The following is a 17,336-nucleotide window of genomic DNA, read 5'->3' as shown; positions in this document are numbered from 1 at the left end:
TTTCCACGACGCGTTTCCAGTATTTTCCAGGTGAATTTAAATAACGCCAGTCAAAGTTCATCACATTTATTGACATTGTCGACGTTCGACACGAGCGATCTGTCGAAATATTTGTATACATTAAGGATTACAAATCACCGAAGTCAAATGGCAGATGAATTTCATTGTGATGTATTCGTTTCAGCTACACACGAGTCGTCTTCAGATCTAAGGTACTGCAACGGTAAAGATCAGTAACTGACACATTTAATCACAAATACTGATTAAAGGTGTCAGGGACTGAGCTTCAGCGTTATAATCCTTTAGATCTGATGATGGTTCGGAAGATGGTTCGTGTGTAGCTGAAACTAGTAATCACAATAATATTTGTTGCGATCTTGACTTCGAGGATTTTTAATCTTTAATATAAAAAATACAATAAAAAAACAAAGTTTTTGAAATTTTTGATTTGGAGGTATGTTTTTAGAACAGTTTGTAACTAGTCTTCAGGCTGCGCCTTGAAATGCCTGATACCTCCATATAACAGTGGTTTAGCGGTGTGGTTTCAACTGATACAGCTCTTATATATCTCTCGAAATCTCATCGTAAGTGCATCCTATCAAGCTCCATATGATTTTGACTTTCCAACGGAACGGCTGAACCTTAACTACCGAATCAGTGTCTCTGTATATATATCTATAACGCTTTGATGCATCATCAAGGAAAGCCTGCAGGAAAGGCAACCTAAGCTTGTAAATATTCGCTGAAACTCTGTAGAATACGGTGACATAATACAAGGGTAGTCCAGAAAGTAATGCACCGCATTTTTTCTTCAACAATTCTTTATTGAACATAATAAGAAATATAAACACGAAAGAATCGTGTTGTACCTACACACCCTATTTTTCCACGTAGTCTCCATCCCACTGTATGGCCTTCCTCCAGGGCGAAAAAGGCGTGTATGCCCTGTCGGTACCAATCCCTGTCCTGGAGACGGATCCAGTACTTCACAGTGTGAATCACTTCCTCATCGTCCTCAAAATGTATGCCACTAATGGTATGCTTTAATGGCTCAAACAAGTCCGACGAGGCTAGGTCAGGGCTGTCAGGTGCGGCAGCCGTGGATGGTCTGCCCGACCGCTGCAAATCGTGGAGCACCGCCGAATCGCCTTCTGATGAGCACATCCTGCGTGCCCCGCTGCTAACTGTTCTTCTGTCGACGGCAGATACTCCGTGCACTTTGCACAAGCGTTTGTTAATATTCCCCTTAGTTTCTTTCTCTGCAGTGGGAAATTCAATGAGGGCACGTTGTTTGTAACGTACATCACCCGGAGACGCCATTTTGAAACTGTCCTGCAGCTACACTATGCGTCGGAAGTGACGGAAACTTGGAGTGTTCACCCAGAGAGACTTCAAATAATACATAAGTAACGTTTCGCATTCGTAGCGTTGTTTTCAGCTGAGGAAAAAAAATGCAGTGGTTTACTTTCTCAGCAACCCTCGTAGTATCAGCTAGCGAGAATATCGTAACTGGTTAGACTAGAAGGAGGAAGTCAACCTCGACCCCATTCTCCAGTTTCTGGAGGTCCTGCTTTCATGATGGGCAGTTGGCAGTGGGTGTTTTAAGAACATTTTCATCAGGTTTTCAGAAAAAGGACGTAAAGTATTTGGTAAGTAATTATTGTTACATGCTTTAACTTGTAATTCTGCTTTATAAATGTTGTAAAGTAAAGTTACTTCCCCACTTTTTAAATCGTCATTACTGAGGCATCGGTGGGTGATTAGAAAATTTAACTACTAACAGAGATATAAAAGTGGGCTGCAGGTAAAAAAGGTTGATTCGCCTGGATTAGACAAAATATACGAGCGAAACATGTCCATTATCTTTAGTTACTGCAACTTACCTAATTTGCTGACCACTTTTGCGGCATAAAGTGTATTAAATGCAAGTTCATTCTTGTGACTGTATTGTGCCCGAGTTCACATCACTTTTATTTTCTCACGACTAACTATAGCAGGCTGCGAGTCTAAAAACAACAAAATATGAATTCAGTGTGCAGCTATTTATGCAAAAATTAAGTATATGAGCTTCGAGCGAATGTGAAGGAACATAGTTCGCCCAAACCCGATCTATACATCAATCAAGTACAAAAACAATGCAAACCGGTTAACATTGTATATCCTTGCCTCGACTTGGCAAATGTTTTCTATAAACCTGCAAATGCCAGAAACATAAGCGTTTATTCAACCTACTTTCTACGGTAAGTCACTGGGTATATATTGCCTCTCATGTTCCTATATTTCTCTGCAATCAAACTGAGCTTCACCAAGGTCTGCTTCTACCAGTTTTTCCAATATTTTGTAAATAATTTCTGTCAGTATTTTGCAACCACAAACTGTTAAACAAATGGTTTTCCATATGAAGCTTTTATTTATACTACATTGTTTACTCACGTGCTCCTTACCTCATAAAAAACTATGGATGTCATTGCGAAATTGTCACGCTGCTCAAACTAATGATATTTTAAATTTAGCTAGCTCTTGACGGATGCATTTCTCCTCGTACATTTTTTTATGGATACAGTTTTTTGTGCTATGTGCATGGCCGGAGCGTAGTGCAATACGCATTCACAGGGTGGAAATGAATTTACTAGGTGTGTTATAGTTGAGGCAAATTTAGAATTAGCTGTCCACTAAAAGGAGAGAACAACTGCAAGAGGCGATTTTCCTAGTGGTTGTTTACTGGTAAACACGCTGGACCTACGTTTGACCCCGTGAACATTTGACCTTTACGTTCAGGAAAGGACAGGGTGCAATCGGTGATTCCGTGGGTGTTCAGCAGAGATATTCTAACTCGTCGGCACTGTTGGGTATACGCTGGTGAGTCAAAACAATATGACCACCTGGTTAATAGCTTGTTCGTCCGTCTTTGGAACGAAATACATCAATGATTTTGCTCACCAGGGATCCGACAGTATGTTTATAGGTTTGAGGAGGTATGTGGCATTAGATGTCTACCCACGGGTCATGCAATTCGCATAAATAACGGGTCACTAATTTGCGTACTTGGTGATGTCGCCCGATAGCGACCCAAATGGGTTCCGCAGAATTTACGTCAGGCTAATCTGGTCACCGAATCATCAACTGTAATGCTTCTCAAGCCATTGCAGCACAGTTCTGGTTCCGAGACGCGGACAATCACATTGATGAAACATAACATGATCATCAGTCAAGACATGAAGCGTAAAGGGGTGCAGGTGGCCCGCAGCTGTCTGCGTGTCTTCTATTACTACCGCAGGTCCCATACAAGCTCAGGAGAATGTCTCCTGAAGTATAGCACTGCTCTCACCAGCCTGCGTCAGTGGCGCGTTGCACGTTTCGGGCTGCCGTTCACCTCTATGAAGGCGTTTGTGAAGACGACCATCGACCTAGTGTAGCAGAAATGTGATTCACCCAACGACACGTTTCCGTTAATCGACGGTCGAATCTCGATAATCCTGTGCCCACTGCAATCGTAACTGAGGGTGTCTTTGAGTCAAGATGTGAACACATATGGGTGGTCTGGAGCGCAGCTCCATGTTCAACAATGTATGATGAACGGTGTGCTCCGAAACATTTGTGGGTGCACCAGCATTGTGCTCTGACTGTAGAGATGCCACAGACCACCCCCTGTCCTGCATTGCAGAGCAGACAAACCTCCGAACCCCACTTTTGAGAAGAGTCGTGGTCGACCAGCCATTTAGCGCCTAAGGGTAGTTTCACTGTCCTTCCGCCTCTTTCCGTAGATACTCTCGACAGTAGCACGTGGACATTCGACCAGCTTCGCCGTTTCCGTGATACTCGTTTACAGGTTCTGCGCAATAAAAATCTGCCCTTCGTGAAAGTCGCTTATCTCTACGGATTTCCCCATTTGCAGCTTATATCTTCGCTAGGGCGATTCCCCGTCCGTGTCTGCTCCGCTTAATACTTTTGTTACGGCAATGCGTGCCCGCAACGTACGAGACGGCAACCAACGCCGCGGTGGGCAGTGATCATAATGTTTTGGTTTGTCAGTGTAACTCAAAACGTGAGGGAGAGGTAACAAAAATGGTCAAGAAGTGTATCTGAATCTGGCATCGGTGGAAAATTTACGTAGACGTAGATATTTCAGCGAATATTCTCTAGACATACTGATCGCAGCTGATGCTTATAAACTGTTAGGCTGTAACTCATAGTGTGACATCCGTCTCGACCATCTAGCTGATCTCGTTGTCATCGGTAATCCGGTCTAATACCGTCTCCTGTCCGCCTGCTTAGGTGGGTGGTGACGTGCTTACCTCCCATGTAAGCGGGCCCGGGCTCGATTCCCGGCCGCTCGTGGACTGGTTGTTGTGTTGTCCTCATCATTTCATCCTCATCACCGGCGCGCAAGTCGCCCAACGTGGCCTCGAATGAAATAAGACTTGCATTTGGCGGCCGAACTTCCCCGAATGGGGCCTCCCGGCCAACGATGCTATACGCACATTTTCATTTTTTTTTTTATCTTCTCCTATCGTGTATTTCATTGTTGGGATTTCGGCCACCAACCCTAAGAACGGTTTCCAGCTTTTGCCATTCCTGTCGCTTTCCAGAAGCTGCCTTCTTCATGTCAGGTGGCTGCTGCAGTACACATCAATAATGCCTTGTCTTTATTTAGTCAGTTTAGGCCTACGACTAAGATCCTTCCATTCCGCTATCCCTTCAGCTTCAATTTTTACCAACTCATGTCGTAATATATGCATCATTCTATCACCACACAGGTTTAGAATTCAATGGCTGATATTGCCGGGCAGGCTTACAAAATCGACCAAACCCACTCCTGAATGGAGAGCGCTCTAGTTGACACATAACATCCGTGCAGACCATCTCCAGAACTCCTTCTCAATTGTGATCAATCTCTTCATTAACTGGGATTTAGCTATCCATACTTCTGATCCAAATGTTATAATGATTCGAATTAGTGTTCTGAAGATCTTTTGTTTGGTGTCCTTTCTAATTTATTGGTGCGATAAAATTTCGTGTAATGTTCCAGTAGTGAACTTACGAGAATTTATTCTTGAATTAATTTCCTCATCTTATTTAACACCTTGTGTAGTTTGTTCTCCTAGATATTTGTACTCTTCAATGTGCTTAGTCGTCCCTATCCCTTCTTTCAGTGTCAAATCTTGATACCTGTTACCTCCTATTACCATGTGTTTTGTATTATTCATGATGACTACTAATTTTCTGGTGATATATTGAATGTCTTCTTCATCTTGTGCCAAAAGCACTGCTGAAGTCATCGGTCCCTAAGCTTACACATTATTTAATCTAATTTAAACTAACTTACGCTAAGGACTACATACATACACACACACACACACACACACACACACACACACACACACACACACACACACACGAGGAAGAACTCGAACCTCTGACGGGGAGGAAGCCGTGCGGACCGTGGGTCATGGCATGAGGTTATTGTGCTGTTTTCTAGACGGTGGAGTCTATTTTAGAGACAAGTAGCTGTGTCTCTGAAGGGAAGGGTAAGTGCGACACTCATTTTGACTTGATTTACAGTGCGACTTGTTGGTTGGTTGGTTGATTCGGAGGGAGTGGACCAAACAGCGAGGTAATCGGTCCCATCGGTTTAGGGAAGGCTGAGGAAGGAAGTTAGCCGTGCCCTTTCAAATGAACCATCCCGGCATTTGTCTGAAGCGATTTAGGGAAATCACGGAAAATCTAAATCAGGATGGCCGGACGCGGGCCTGAACCGTCGTCCTCCCGAATGCCAGTTCAGTCCACTAACCAGTGCGCCACCTCGCTCGGTGCGACATGTAAGTGACCGAGTGTACTACATTTTCCAGTTGTGTTTTTACAACATTTGATAAATTTAAAAACAAGATAAACCGTTAATTCTTAATAGTACACCCTTAAATGACATGTAATATTAAAGTGCATGCCATTCGCTGTACGGTGGTTGCATAATACGTTTAAATCCTTCAATTATTATGCTGCGTGAAAGTTGTTAGCCTGAAATGTACTCCAGAAGCGAAACGGGACGTAGCAGAACGGGCTATTTTAACTTTCTGTTCCTTCATTTTTTGATTTAAATGGATTTCAGACTAAACATTCTCCTTTTTTCCCTGATTTCCACATAGTGTGAATTTACATTAGAGGAACTCATATACAACACTTGCATATCAAATCAGTGGAAATCACAGTTTTAGCCTTTTGTGTTCCAAAATGGGAGTTTTAAAAGCGTCCAAGGAATTTAACGTTCTCAAATAAACTTAGGAAAGATACATTCATAAAGCTAAGAATAATCCCGACTAGATAGTTGACAAATCAGATGAAAAATTAAAAAAAAAATATGCTACCTGCAGTACAAAACACAAGCTGTTTGCATACCTGAAATCAATGGAAAGCAGACATGAAGAATCTTGATGTCGTGTCATTAGCCTATCAGATAGCAGATGGGTTACCACCAAAATTTGACAAAGAAACGTATCTAGCTGTGTAGGATTGGGTTATAGGATTTACTACTAGGAATCCTATGTTGTCCGTTCGCAAGACAGAAAATACATCTGGTGCACGAGCAATAGCAAAATGGCTGCACATTTTTCAAATGATATTTAAATATTTTCTCGTCATTAACGATATTTTGAAGATTACATATTCCTCGGTGTTCACTGTTTAAGTCTTTGTTTTAAGATGATGTGTGTAATAATTTCAACATTTATTCGAAAATTTCACAAAAATTCCCTTGTCCTATTCTGTCCGTGGGTGGGACAAAAAGGGAAATACGCGTCTCTATGAAAAAAATGTAAACAATACATAACGTACAGTATTAAGCTATTTGCAAGTAAGCTACGTTAGATAATACTGCGCTAGTGTTTTCTTGCGTGAGTTCCCCTATGTGCCTACACTATAATTAACTGAGGTTCCCACATTCTTACCTCTGAGCTTCAATTGCAGACGACGCAGTCCAGTATGGTATCTTCTAAGTTCTACTTGTGGCGTAAATGTGATACTGAATCACTTTCATCAGAAGCCTCTCCATGAAGCTAAAATCTGACAAGTCTGATTTGGCCTTTGACGTTTGGGAACACTCTGGAAAGTGAAATTTCACGTTCGACGTCACAAACCTCGACCATCTCCATGCCCAAGTTCGCTTTCACGCCCGCCCCGTGTGAGGACGGCTTTAAGGGTACGACGTGGTCCCGGGAGCCAGAATACAAACCGCGCCCGCCCTGGCGGCCACGGTGGGAAAGGCGGCTGTCTGGATGCAGCGCACGGCCGGCCGCCGGCGCGACGCTGACGTCACTGAGTCGCTCCTGCCCCCTCCCTCTCATACCGGCGCATTGTTTGTTATGGGCCGCATACCGAACACGTGATTAGCGTGGATGCCGGGCGCCGAGGCGCGCGCTTCCGACGCCTCGCTCGCATCTTTGAGGGCGTCTCGTCCTCAGACGAGATCGCGTCTGCAGCCACACCGGTTTTGCTCGGCCAACGCCAAGTGCGGTTGTGAAGCCTTATTCCACAAACAGCCGTAGAGAACTGAACATAAATTTGAAATTAACACTTTAACGAATGGTTGAGGAAGGTATTCCGAAGAGCTCATTTTTTTTCTTTAATTTCGTGTGTTTGAAGTGCAAAATGGCTTAGCAGCGATGGCTAGAGGACAAATGTAAGGATGTAGAGGCTTATCTCACGAGGGGTAAGATAGATACTGCCTACAGTAAAATTAAAGAGACCTTTGCAGAAAGAACCACTTGCATGAATATCAAGAGCTCAGATGGAAACCCAGTTCTAAGCAAAGAAGGGAAAGCAGAAAGGTGGAAGAAGTGTACAGAGGGTCTATACAGGAGCGATGTTCTTGAGGGGAATATTATGGAAATGTAAGAGAATGTAGATGAAGATGAAATGGCAGATATGATACTGCGTGAAGAGTTTGACAGAGCACTGAAAGACCTGAGTAGAAACAAGGCCACGGGAGTAGACAACTTTCCATTAGACCTACTGACAGCCTGGTGGCCAAGATGTATGAGAGAGGCTAAATTCCCTCAGACTTCAAGAAGAATATAATAATTCCAGTCCCAAAGACAGCAGGTGCTGACAGATGTGAAAATTACCGAACTATCAGTTTAATAAGTCACAGCTGCAAATTACTAACGCGAATTCTTTACAGACGAATGGAAAAACTGGTAGAAGTCGACCTCGGGGAAGATCAGTTTGGATTCCGTAGAAATGTTGGAACACGTGAGGCAATACTGACCCTAAAGATTAAGGAAGAGCAATCCTACGTTTCTAGCAAAAAATAAATAAATAAATAAATAAATAAATAAATAAATAAAAATAAAAACTTTGAGGTTCGCCGATGATATTGTAATTCTGTCAGAGACGGCAAAGGACTTGGAAGAGAAGTGGAACGGAATGGATAGTGTCTTGAAAGGAGGATATGAGATGAACATCAACAAAAGCAAAACGAGGATAATGGAATGTGGTCGAATTAAGTCGGATGATGCTGAGAGAATTATATCAGTAAATGAGACACTTAGAGTAGTAAAGGAGTTTTGCTATTTGGGGAGCAAAATAACTGATGATGGACGAAGTAGAGAGGATATAAAATGTAGACTGGCAATGGCAAGGAAAACGTTTCTGAAGAAGAGAAATTTGTTAACATCGAGTATGGATTGAAGTGTTAGGAAGTCTTTTCTGAAAGTATTTGTATGGAGTGTAGCCATGTATGGAAGTGAAACATGGACGATAAATAGTTCGGACAAGAACAGAATAGAAGCTTTCGAAATATGGTGCTACAGAAGAATGCTGAAGATTAGATGGGTAGATCACATAGGAGGTATTGAATAGAATTAAGGAGGAGCTTGTGGCACAACTTGACTAGAAGAAGCGATCGGTTGGTAGGACATGTTCTGAGGCATCAAGGGATCACCAATTTAGTAGTGGAGGGCAAAAATCGCAGAGGGAGAGCAAGAGATGACTACACTAAGCACATTCAGAAGGATGTAGGTTGCAGTAAGTACTTGGAGACGAAGAAGCTTGCATAGGATAGAGTAGCATGGAGAGCTGCATCAAACCAGTCTCAGGACTGAGGACCACAACAACAACAACAATTAGTAATTAATGTGATTTCATAGGCTAATCTTGCGGCAGTTGAAAGGATTGAAACACAGACAAGTCATATCAGTGAGTTCCTGAGCGAAAGGTTATGACCACCGCCCGGCGAGACATCGATTGCCGGCCGGTGAACTTACGGACAAGTGACGCGGTGTGGGAAGTACCGGGTGGCTATAATTAAACTTTCCCTATTTAACACGCTACAGCGCGGCAACTAATTAACGTACGAGTACCAAACTTGGTAGCATTGATGTCCAGAGAATGGGAGGCATGATTTCCATGCATCATAGTGTCATCGCCCAGTTCCAACTATGTGTCAGGTGCCGTGTTGAGTCATTGTGATTCATAGTCTCACATGACCAGTCGCAGTGCACTTGTTGAAGTGTCAACATGAACATGGACAAAAGGAACAGGGCATTATTGGTGAAGCTCTATTTTGAAAACAACGGCAATGCAGCTTCACTTCGAGAATACCGTCGACTGAAAGGATTACGGAAGGGCCCTCTTTCTCCACCTACTGTGTAGAGTATGATGGTGTTCCAATCAACTGGAGTACTGGGTGTCGCTCCGGGAAAAGGCCGATGACCGGTTGCACCACAGGTAGTTGATGAAATCGCTGTTACTATCTCGGAAAACGCTGCGCGCAATCCGGAATCTCAGGCAGCGTACGTGACGTGTCACGGCAGTTGAATATCCCGAGGTCCACTGTACGGAAGGTGCTTCGTACCATTCTGAAATGGTTTTCCGTACACGATCCATATCGTACAGCAGCTTGTACCACAGGACGCAAACGACATGATGACTTCGCTCTGAACTTTCTCGGAAGGATTGAAACTGATGAGGACCATACTAGGGTCAGGCGAAGCTCATTTTTCTCTGATGGAGTGAGGTGAACACACAGAATTGCCGAGTGTGGGGATCTTCACCTCCTGTCACCGTGCATGAAGTTCCATTGTACGGTGAAAGTGTCACCATATGGTGTGTCTTCAGGGCTACGTTCATCATTGACCCATTGTTTTTTGAACAGGTTGGCCCTCAAGGACGTGCAGTGTGACTATCCAGTGTTACTGCTCAGCCATACAGGAGAGAGTCGCATTGAACTCAACATTTTTCATGCTGGATGGGGCCCCAGTGCTCATCGCTCGTGAAGTTCACCAGAATCTCCGAAACGGTCGAGTCATCAGCCGATCTTTTCCAAATGCTTGGCCGGCACGATCACCTGCTCTCTCCCAGTGATTTCTGATTGTGGGGCTACCTGAAGGACAGGCTTTACCAGGGGAACGTTAACACATGTGCTGGTCTGAAGCGCACCGTATAAAGAGAGGTAGCCAGCATACCTATAGACATGTTTCGTTCTGCTGTGCAGAATGCAGTCCTGCGCTTCCAGACTTTTCAAGACACCGATGGGCGCATTGTTGAGCCCCTTTTGTTGCAGTAGTAGTACCGGTATGTAATGGTATGAAGTACCGTAGCAGCACATGAAAAGTGTTTCAATTGGATTGACTCTGCATTATTACTCTTCCTCATGTCCTTGTCAACAATGCTACCAAGTTTGGTATTCGTACGGTAATTAGTTTCCGTGTTATAACGTGTGAAACAGGGAAAGTTTAATTATAACCAACCGATATAAGGGGTGATTAAACAGTTTCCGTTTGAGGGCCTTGCTGCAGCGAGTATGGACCGTAGCGGAGTGTGTAAGCTCCGAACCGTAGGCAAGATTTGAGTGTGGCATTCGTGTCTTTCCAACATGCGTGCGGCAAACGCGGAAACGTGAACTGTGGTGCCGTTATTTCCGAGTACATCCAAACAGAATCAACGTACTGTTCTTCTTCTCATTCCTGCTGAAGTAAAAATACCAGTAGACAGCCGGCCGCGGTGGTCTCGCGGTTCTAGGCGCGCAGTCCGACTGCTACGGTCGCAGGTTCGAACCCTGCCTCGGGCATGGATGTGTGTGATGTCCTTAGGTTAGTTAGGTTTGGGTAGTTCTAAGTTCTAGGGGACTGATGACCACAGCAGTTGAGTCCCATAGTGCTCAGAGCCAACCAGTAGACATGCATCGGATAGTGACAAATGTATACTAGTGAGCCAAAACGTTATGACCACCTGCTTAATAGCTTGTTTGTCTGCCTTTGGAATTAAACACATCACTAGTTCTGCGTATCAGCGATCCGACAATTCTTTCGTATGTTTGTGAAGGTATGTGGATTTGGATATCTACGCACAGGTCATGTAATTCGCGAAAATAACGGGCCGCTGATTTACTTACGCGGTGATGGTACCCGGTAACGATCCACATGCGCTCCATAGGATTTACATCAGGCGAATTTGGTCGCTGAGACATCAACGTGAGTTCACTATAATGCTCCTCAAACCACTGTAGCACGATTCTGACACCGAGACAGGACATTTATACTATTGAAAAATGACATCGCGGAAGATATCAAGCGTGAAGGGTTTCAGATGGTTCGCAGCTCTCAGCTTGCCTTCGATTACTAGCACAGGTCCCATGGGAGAATGTCTCCCATATTACAACATTGCTTCCACCAGCCCATCCGTGGCGCGCTGCGCGTTCCGAGACGTTCATCTCGATTAAGTCGTTTGTGAAGAAGACGAACGTCAACCTAGTGCAGCGAAAATGTGATTCACCAGAAGAGCCGACACGTTTCCATTGATCTACGGCCGAATCCCGATGGTCCCGTGTCCAGTGCAATCGTAACTAACGATTTCCTTAAGTGAACGATTGAACACATAAGGGTGGTCTGCTGCGGAGCTCCACATTCAACAATGTACAATGAACTGTGTGCTCTGAAACAGTTTTGCCTGCCCCAGCAAACTGCTACAGTGTATGAAGATAGGTTATTAAAAGGCCAGAAGTATGTGCATTATGCCTAAGATTATCACTTCTGATAATAAAATTAAAACAGTTTGGAATATCAGTAAAAGGGAACACGGCAATCGAGACCACAGGAAGACTGTATTTCTATCAAAGCTAATGAAAAGATTGTAACAAAAATATCAGAAACAAATAAATTTAATAATCATTTTTAAGTGGTAGAGAAAATGGGATCCAGCTGTTCATTAGCAAAATGCAATGCTGTGTATGGAAGAGGCAATACCTGTGCAGTTTGATAAAATAGAAATTCATCCCACAGCTCCTACTGAAATAATAAAGTCACTCAAATGTGAAAGTTTACATGGAATTGAGTGCATTTCCAAGAAAGTACTAAGAGCTTGTTTCCAAGAGATAAGTAGGATTCTCAGCCGTATATGTAGTAGCTCACTGAAACAGGGCATTTGCCAGATAGACTGATATGTGCTGTTGTTAAACCATTGCATAAATGGGGGGATAGGTCTGATGGTAACAGCTACCGCCCACTCTCACTTCCGACAGCTTTATTCAAAATTCTTGAAAAAGTAATATATTCAAGAGTAGCTTCTTATACTTGTAAAAATACACTACAAACAAAATGAAACTTCCTGGCAGATTAAAACTGTGTGCCCGACCGAGACTCGAAGTCGGGACCTTTGCCTTTCGCGGGCAAGTGCTCTACCAACTGAGCTACCGAAGCACAACTCACGCCCGGTACTCACAGCTTTACTTCTGCCAGTACCTCGTCTCCTACCTTCCAAACTTTACAGAAGTTCTCCTGCGAGACATGCAGAACTAGCACTCCTGAAAGAAAGGATATTGCTGTGAGTACCGAGCGTGAGTCGTGCTTCGGTAGCTCAGTTGGTAGAGCACTTGCCCGCGAAAGGCAAAGGTCCCGAGTTCGAGTCTCGGTCGGGCACACAGTTTTAATCTGCCAGGAAGTTTCATATCAGCGCACACTCCGCTGCAGAGTGAAAATCTCATTCTGGAAACATCCCCCAAGCTGTGGCTAAGCTATGTCTCCGCAATATCCTTTCTTTCAGGAGTGCTAGTTCTGCATGTCTCGCAGGAGAACTTCTGTAAAGTTTGGAAGGTAGGAGACGAGGTACTGGCGAAAGTAAAGCTGTGAGTACCGGCTGTGAGTCGTGCTTCGGTAGCTCAGCTGGTAGAGCACTTGCCCGCGAAAGGCAAAGGTCCCGAGTTCGAGACTCGGTCGGGCACACAGTTTTAATCTGCCAGGAAGTTTCATATCAGCGCACACTCCGCTGCAGAGTGAAAATCTCATTCTGGATACAAACAAAATGTCAGTTCGGTTTTAGCAAAAACTTTTGAACAAAAAATGCTATATATATGCTTTTAATGAACATATATCAAACGCTCTGAATGACCGATCATCACCCATTGGGATTTTTTGTGATCTCTCAAAGGCTTCTGACTGTGTGAATCGTGAAATTCTTCTAGATAAGCTTAAGTATTGTGGTGTAAGTGGGACAGTGCACAAACGGTTTAATTCATATTTAACACAAAGAGTCTAGAAGGTTGAAATTAATAGTACAGGTAGTCAGAAAAAAATCATCAGAGACCTCTGACTGGGGAGGTATCAAGACTGGTGTCCCACATGGTTCAATCTTGGCTCCCTTACTGTTCTTAATATATATTAATGACTTGCCACTCTACTGTGGCATCATGGAGAAGCAAAGCTGAGGAAATTGTAAGTCATGTTTTTCAAAACAATTATTAAGTGGTTCTCTGCAAATGAACTGTCACTAAATTTTGAGCAACACCGTATATTCAGTTGTCTACAATAAATGGCATAACACTGTTAATGAATATAGACTTTGAACAGAAGTCTGTTACTAAGGCAGAATACCCAAAATTTCTGGGTGTGTGCCTTGATGAGAAATCAACTGGAAGAAACACAGCCGCTCGGGATTAACCGAACGGTCTGTTTCTAATGACCTCGTTGTCGACGGGACGTTAAACACCAATATCCTCCTCCATATCCTCCACTCACTGCTTTCATATACCATCATATATTTTCATATAGCATCTCATCATTAAGAAAAAAGTATTGGTTGCACAAAAGCGGGTAATCAGAGTAATGGCTGGAGCCCACCCAAGATCTTCATGCAGGCATCTATTTAAAGAGTTCGGGATATTCACATCACCTTATACATTTATTCACTTATGAAACTTGTTATTAATAACCCATACCAATTCAAAAATAATAGCAAAGTGCATAGCTAGAACACTAGAAGAAAGGATGATCTTCACTGATCTGGATTAAATCTGACTTTGGCACAGAAAGTGGTGAATTACGCTGCCACAAAAATCTTTGGTCATTTACGAAATAGCATTATAAGTCACAGACAGCCAAACAGAATTTAAAAACAAATTAAAAGAATTTCTGAATGAAACCCCTCCACTCAATAGATGTAGATATGATGTAGTAAGTGTAAAAAAGAAAGAAAAAAATGGTGTAAAGAAACCTCATGTTCTACTGACAAGTTCAATATCATTACGAAATGTCGTATTCATGACCTACGGAAAAAGTATAATATTAATGTAATGTAGGTAACTGTCCACGGTATTCTCTACACTTAACTGCAGCGTTTCCATCGCTAAACCCGTACACGGATGTCATAGCGGCAAATTCGTCATTTTTTATCCGAAAAAAACACTCGATAAATAAACCCATAGCAACTGGAATACAAACATTCGAAATGAAAACTTGTCTCTGCGACCAGCTGTAACTCTCTATCTCATAAAAAATGTTATATGTGATGTTTTATTCCAGGTAGACTATACTCCTACTTCCCAAAATATTTACCATCCATCCTCAAACACCGGTTACAGGCAGAAATTTTATGGGTTCAAATGGCTCTGAGCACTATGGGACTTAACTTCTGAGGTCATCAGTCCCCTAGAACTTAGAACTACTTAAACCTAACTAACCTAAGGACGTCACACACATCCATGACCGAGGCAGGATTCGAACCTGCGACCGTAGCGTTCGCGCGGTTCCAGACTGAAGCGCCTAGAACCGCTCGGCCACTCCGGCCGGCGAAATTTTATGATCGCACACAAAATGACTCATTTTACATGCCACATAACGAAAACTACTTCGCATATCGTGGCGATACTTGTCTAGGCGCGTTGTACTGACAGAACACAAGCCAAACGCCGTTGATTGAAGCGCCGCCCCTGTACCAGGCCGCGGTAGGCGCCCCGCTGTCGCGTCCTTGCCTTCACACTTCACAGCGCTCGCTTTCCCTACGTTTTGCCTGATTTCCAGCGGAGAAGGATTTGTTTCAGATTCAGACATTACTCCGTCGTAGTTCCAGACAAGCCATGATACCCCGCCTGAGAACATTATCACCCTCCCTCGTAGTCTGCTTCCGCTAAACGGTTAGGTACAGCAGCAATTTGCACGTCGTATGTAGAGCGAAAGAACTATTCTTACAAACAGTGAAACCGAACACAACGAACGAAATTTCGGAGTTCAGTTACAGAGAAATACTGTAATTGTGATTTATTCTGTTTGTTATTCTAATTTCCTTTGTTTATCTGGAACTACTGCACAATAGTGAAGGAGCTTATAATATGGAATCACCGAAACGCACAACACAAAACACAGGTTTAAAAGTGCTCTGACTTGGTCGCCGTACCTGGTGGAAAAAGCTCAGCATAGTGTCGGTTTAGCGCTCTTCCACTGCATTCAGCGAATCCACAAATGATGTGCATATCGGCCAAGTCTTCAGTAAGCCTGTTCATCAATTTTGACGGACAACTAACATTGCGGGAAAAACAAACCTGAGACAGAGACAAGCAGTTCTGAATGCAAGCTCAAGGACGAAGAGTAAAGCGGGCATTTATCAACTAACCAACTTCGCACTTCCGTGATGATGAGCCGGCCTCTGTGGCCGAGCGGTTCTATGCGCTTCAGTCCGGAACCGTGCTGCTGCTACGGTCGCAGGTTCGAATCCTGCCTCGGGCATGGATGTGTGTGATGTCGTTAGATTAGTTAGGTTTAAGTAGTTCTAAGTCTAGGGGACTGATGGCCTCAGATGTTAAGTCCCTTAGTGCTTAGAGCCATTTGAACAATTTTTTTTTGTGATGATGATGTTTGGTTTGTGGGGCGCTCAACTGCGCGGTCATCAGCACCCATACACATTCCCGTTGTGTACACACTCCAATCTAGCAACTTTCATCAATGATGATGGAATGATGAGGGCAACACAAAACACCCAGTCCCCGGGAAGAGGAAATCCCCAACCCGGCCGAGAATCGAACTCGGGACCCCGTGATCCAGAGGTAGCAACGCTAACCACTAGACCACGAGCTGCGGACTCGCACCGCTGTGTGGAAATTTTCAGAGCAATACAGCAACAAAGACAAATGGCGGTTACGCTCAAAAGACGGCGCTCAGCAATATGGGACTTAACATCGGAGGTCATCAGTCCCCTATAACTTAGAAATACTTAAACATAACTAACCTAAGGATATCATACACATCCGTGCCCGAGGCAGGGTTCGAACCTGCGACCGTCGCGGTCGCGCGGTTCCAGAATGAAGCGCCTGGAACCGTTCGGCCACACCGGCCGACCGCTCAAAAGAACCAGAGTTACCACGTAACGAGTCACTGCAGACCGCAGGTCCCTTTATATCAAAAGAATACTGAAAAAGTGTTCTTAACAACATGCGCAACTCTGGTAGATTTTAGGTTCATCCTGTAAGTTATTTCCTTTAATGCTGCCTGCTGCTGCAGGGAGCGTTCCCAATGTGAAAATTACAATGATAGCAGTAGGGTAACACGTCTTAGACCATTTGCCTTTAATATCTGAAATACACTGATCAGACAAAACATTACGATCACTTCTCTCCACGACGTTGGATGTCGCCTGGTGGCTGGTGGCGTGGCGGGCACGTGAAGCGGTAACAAAAGTATGTACGCCGAGCAGACATATGGGCTGCAAATGGGGAAATCCATTGAGATAACGGACTTTGACAAAGGGCATATTATTATTATTATTATTATTATTATTATTATTATTATTATCATTATTACGCAGAGTTTGTGAACGAGCATCTCGAAAACTGCGTTGCTGATCGAATGTTCATGTGCTATTGTCGTGAGCGTCTACGGAAAGAGGTAGAAATACAGTGAAACTATCACAATTTGCTGAATGGTTGGACATCCACGACTCTTCGTAGGACGTGTTGTTCGGGGGCTTGTCTGCTCTGTAAAATGGGATAGATGGTGATCTGTGGCATCCCTGCGGAAAGAGCACAATTCTGGTGCAAGCACAAGTATTTCGGAGCACACCGATCGTTGTATGTTGTTGAA

General features: G+C 43.7%; 1 protein-coding gene and 1 non-coding gene across 4 annotated transcripts in view; both read left to right on the top strand.

The window, feature by feature from the left end:
* LOC126267356 (titin-like) overlaps nucleotides 1–17,336 on the top strand; it is a 548,344-nt gene that overhangs the window by 196,805 nt on the left and 334,203 nt on the right. The gene's annotated exons all lie outside the window — the stretch shown is intronic.
* On the top strand, nucleotides 12,835–12,909 carry Trnas-cga (transfer RNA serine (anticodon CGA)). Its single transcript has one exon. It is a non-coding gene; the product is annotated as a tRNA-Ser (tRNA).

This window comes from Schistocerca gregaria, chromosome 4, assembly GCF_023897955.1.
Source record: "Schistocerca gregaria isolate iqSchGreg1 chromosome 4, iqSchGreg1.2, whole genome shotgun sequence".
Classification (NCBI taxonomy): Eukaryota; Metazoa; Arthropoda; class Insecta; order Orthoptera; family Acrididae; genus Schistocerca; species Schistocerca gregaria.
Note: the sequence above shows the minus strand (reverse complement) of the source record. Positions and strands in the feature narration are given on the sequence as shown.